We start from the raw sequence: 5000 nt of genomic DNA, 5'->3' as shown, positions 1-5000 counted from the left end.
GGATACAGGCTAATTTTAATTTTAGAGAAAGTGTAGGAGAGAAACCCTGACAATGCACACCCCAAATAATCATATTTTTAAGAATAAATGTTTGAAAGAAAATTTGCCCTGAGCGGGATTTGAACCCACGTCCCCCCATTACTAGTCGGGTGTGATCACCACTACACCACCAGGACAACCATGCTGGCAACACAGCCATCGAAGAGGTGATTTACGTGGTTAAGGCGTGGGCCTCCCGGGAAATTTTCTTTCAAGGTGACAAGGTAGGGGAGCCTATAACTTCACTTGAAACCCAACTAAGGATCAAGTTAATGATGCACGACCGTAGTCAACTTAGCGGATGACAAGGAAGGATCCTAGAAGGATACAGGCTAATTTTAATTTTAGAGAAAGTGTAGGAGAGAAACCCTGACAATGCACACCCCACCCGACTAGTAATGGGGGGACGTGGGTTCAAATCCCGCTCAGGGCAAATTTTCTTTCAAACATTTATTCTTAAAAATATGATTATTTGGGGTGTGCATTGTCAGGGTTTCTCTCCTACACTTTCTCTAAAATTAAAATTAGCCTGTATCCTTCTAGGATCCTTCCTTGTCATCCGCTAAGTTGACTACGGTCGTGCATCATTAACTTGATCCTTAGTTGGGTTTCAAGTGAAGTTATAGGCTCCCCTACCTTGTCACCTTGAAAGAAAATTTCCCGGGAGGCCCACGCCTTAACCACGTAAATCACCTCTTCGGTGGCTGTGTTGCCAGCATGGTTGTCCTGGTGGTGTAGTGGTGATCACACCCGACTAGTAATGGGGGGACGTGGGTTCAAATCCCGCTCAGGGCAAATTTTCTTTCAAACATTTATTCTTAAAAATATGATTATTTGGGGTGTGCATTGTCAGGGTTTCTCTCCTACACTTTCTCTATATATATATATATATATATACCGGTATTCAGGGGGACGTGGGTTCAAATCCCGCTCAGGGCAATTCTTCATGTTTTTCATTCGACACAATTAATCAGTTGATTAACGGGATGGGTTTCATTTCTTCATTCTACGGTCTATATAAATAAGCCTGCATCATTAACTTGATCCCTCTGATTAGCTGATGCCTAAGTTGGTGTTTGCCTGTGAATCGTTAGTCGATCCTTAGGTTTAAGGCTATGAAGGGGTTTAGGCTTTCCCATCCCACCCGTGAAAGAATCCCGGGATACTCACGATAGGCCAATTCACTGTCTCGATAGCTGCGTTGCCAGCGTGGTTGTCCTGATGGTGTAGTGGTCATCACACCCTACCGGTATTCAGGGGGACGTGGGTTCAAATCCCGCTCAGGGCAATTCTTCATGTTTTTCATTCGACACAATTAATCAGTTGATTAACGGGATGGGTTTCATTTCTTCATTCTACGGTATATATATATATATATATATATAGTTAAGTGTACGTAAGGAAAAGCGACGATGAGACAAACTCTTGACTGTTCTGGACGAAGTTTAATACGACGTTTCGGCCGTTCGGCCTTCTTCAGGTTAAAAATTAAAAACTACAATATGTAAATAGTAAATATTGTAAATAGTTTTTTTAGTTTTTAATTTTTAACCTGAAGAAGGCCGAACTGCCGAAACGTCGTATTTAACTTCGTCCAGAACAGTCAAGAGTTTGTCTCTTCGTCGCTTTTCCTTACGTACACTTAACTACAAATTCGCGTCGAGACATTGTATCCTGTGGATCCTCTTATTGGGAGTTCATCGTTAGGTCAACCAACCGTACACTGCTTTTGAATTGAAAGTTACATTCGAGCAGTACACAGAAATAGCGGTGAGACGAATCCGAAGAATTGGTCCAAAGTGGCAAGGATCTTTTGAAACAAGAAAGGAAGAAAAAGATATTTGCACATTTGGAAGGGCAACCGTGTGGAGTTTATTGAAAAGATAGAAACTACTTAAATCTCCACAATTTGTTCTGTTTAAGAGGATTAATAGTCAAGTAAATATTTAAAGGAAAACACCACCAGAGTTTGATAGAGTGACAACAATGCCAACTGAAGACAGTGTTAAAGAACCTCCGACAGAATCTTGGAAAGTCAGGATTCCTGTTTTAAGAAAACCTGCTCCTGCAGATCCTATGACTGGTTTGGAATGAACAACATTCAATGCCCATTCCTGACCTCCTTGCAGATTTGAGACTTTTTCTGACTTTTTGGCTTAATAACTTCTCTTGACGTTGCAATAACCCCCAACTGCCTTACAGCATGCTGAAACCAAACCTATCCGGGTGCAGAGTGTGTATGCATGTCTGCTAAATGTAGATAAAGACGTGAATTTTGTCCTGGTAGAATGATTGGTCACCTGGTTTTCAGGACAAGTTGGAACTTTGAGGTGTTGTTCTGAGTTCAGTTAATGTCAAGACTTATAAATGTGGTCGACTAGTTTCCGAAAGACAAAGTAGAATGCCGTGCGTATGTATGTTCTATGGATGTTACATAATGCATGTTGTTGCATGCTCAGGCTTTTGAGTAATTTAGGGAATATAGCTTTGGGGACTAAATTCAAGGGCTTTTAGTCTAAGGGTAAATCTGGTTTAATCTGTTCGCACTCTATATGCGGATACGACAATGATAAAAAAGCAATGACCAAACATTGTTGAGAGGATTACTTACCCATAGCTTGGACAGTGTTAAACTAAACGTTTTTAAAATTTATTTTCACTTTGGCCGCTCCAAGTGTAGATATATACTTTTTTATGGTACAAAACGTGAGTGCACAGGAGGCAAGCAGTTATCTGCTTGAAGCAACTTTCTTCCTGGAAAGCTGTGACGACAAAATCATGGTTATAAACAAATCAAATTAACAGACTCTTTCTCTCTTTCGTTTTAAGTTCCACCAAATGCACAACTGTCAGAATCATTCCACTATGTATCTGAAGGAGATAATATTACCTTGAATTGTTCTGTCGATGGTTCTCCAAAGCCCCAAATAAGCTGGTTCAAAGATAAACTTCATTTAATAGAAGAAGCGAAAGCGACATTGGTTAAAAGATACATAAAAAAAGAAGGAGAAGGCACGTACACCTGTGTAGCAAAGAACGAAGGAGGCTCTACTTTTGATCGCTTTTATATTATAGTTGATGGTAAGAAGAAACGTAATGCATCACAGTTTTAATGATAGACAAATATTATTTCATGAACTGTCGTGAATAGAATGCAGACTTGAGAGTCAGTTTCGACACAAATGACATCGACAGCACGAATTTGTCCTCAGAAATATGCGCAAATACAATCAATCAATCAATCAATCGTTTAATAATCACCTGTATTGCAATAAAAAAACTGAATCACTGGATTGTCAGCAATAAATATATACATATGCATGAGGGACGAAGGCTGAATACCATTAAACTAACAATGTGTTTTTTCAATCCAGAAAATAAGAACCTCTTTAACAACCTAGACAGCCTAAATTTCCGTTAATTACCATTTATGTAATAACCTGTTTCGCTTAAATTTTATGGAAGGTTCTTACTCGCGGGTTTATACTGTATACCTATACAAAGCATCTCTTCTCTTAAATTGAGCAAGTTGAACACATATATATCACTTGACGATTGAGCAAATGTGATGTTTATTTATTTTTTGTTTCTCTAGCTCCTCCTAAGCTGGATGCTGCTCTTAAGAATGACTCTATGCCTGTCTTGTTTCACTCTACATTACAATTAAAATGTATTGAGAGAGGAGACCCAGAACCAAACGTCAACTGGACTAAAAATGGAACTCAAGTTGCCAATAACAACACTCTTGTCATCACTAATGTGACTTTCAAAGATGCTGGCCAATATGGATGCGTTGCGAAGAACAGGGCAGGAAGTGTAAGCGGCAAAATTTGGATTGACGTAATAGGTGAGTCAGCTAAATCATAAGGCACCCAAAGAAACTGTGTAACCATTGGAATATTTAACTGTAATGTATATTAAAATGGTCTTGAATTGTAACAAATATAATCAGATCAATCTACTTTACATGAAATGTTACGGGTTGAGCAACAACAAGAATAGCATACAGTAGTTGTACATTTAATTAATTACGCAGCCCTGCAAGTAAAGCCTCGCGGGATTATGAGTGGCTCCGATTTGTTCTTACGCACCGTGCAAATTTTGCACCGCGAGGTATTTTTGTCGTCTGTTCTGAACATTTTAAAGAAAACTGTTTTGAGAGGGTCTTTCATGGTCATATTTCTATCTATCTATCTATCTATCTATCTATCTATCTATCTATCTATCTATCTATCTATCTATCTATCTATCTATCTATCTATCTATCAATCAATCAATCTATCTATCTATCTATCTATCTATCTATCTATCTGTCAATCTATCTATCTATCTATCTATCTATCTATCTATCTATCTATCTATCTATCTATCTATCTATCTATCTATATATAACAATATATAACAATGTTTTTCTACTCAATATAGTTTCATATGGACTTTAATACAGGTCTGTTTCGTAGACCAACAAGGAGTTGGGCCACTCATCGGTTAAATTCCATGTACACTGTAGCATCGCTGGCGTTTATATACATCAGTAGCGTGATCGTTACAAGATTCAAACTTGAAAAACAATAGTAAAAAAGCATTTGTAAATTTATGATTGGTTGTTGAAGATGCGATTGAACCTAAGGAGAAAATTTCGCTTGTGCCTGCAAGTCGATACGAGTTCATTACGTTTGTTGAGCGTTGCCATGTCCGGTTTATATACAATATCGAATTTCTCGGTACTACATAGATTACATCGTTTAGTAAGGTTGCTATAAGATTTGGCCTTGGCTAGAATTTTCCAGGAGATTGCGAAGTCTTTCTTTTGATCTTTTAGCTGCCATAGATGTTTGCTCAGTTCGGTGTCATTCTTTCTACTTTCGTTTTTGAATGACATTTGGTGGTTACGCCATCTCGTCTTGAACTCAGTGGCGGTGAGGCCGACGTACGTCTCTGTGCTTTCGGCGGTCGTGATG

The sequence above is a fragment of the Montipora foliosa genome, chromosome 4, assembly GCF_036669935.1.
Source record: "Montipora foliosa isolate CH-2021 chromosome 4, ASM3666993v2, whole genome shotgun sequence".
NCBI classification, from domain to species: domain Eukaryota; kingdom Metazoa; phylum Cnidaria; class Anthozoa; order Scleractinia; family Acroporidae; genus Montipora; species Montipora foliosa.
The sequence above is the reverse complement of the archived record's forward strand: the minus strand, read 5'-3'. Positions refer to the sequence as shown.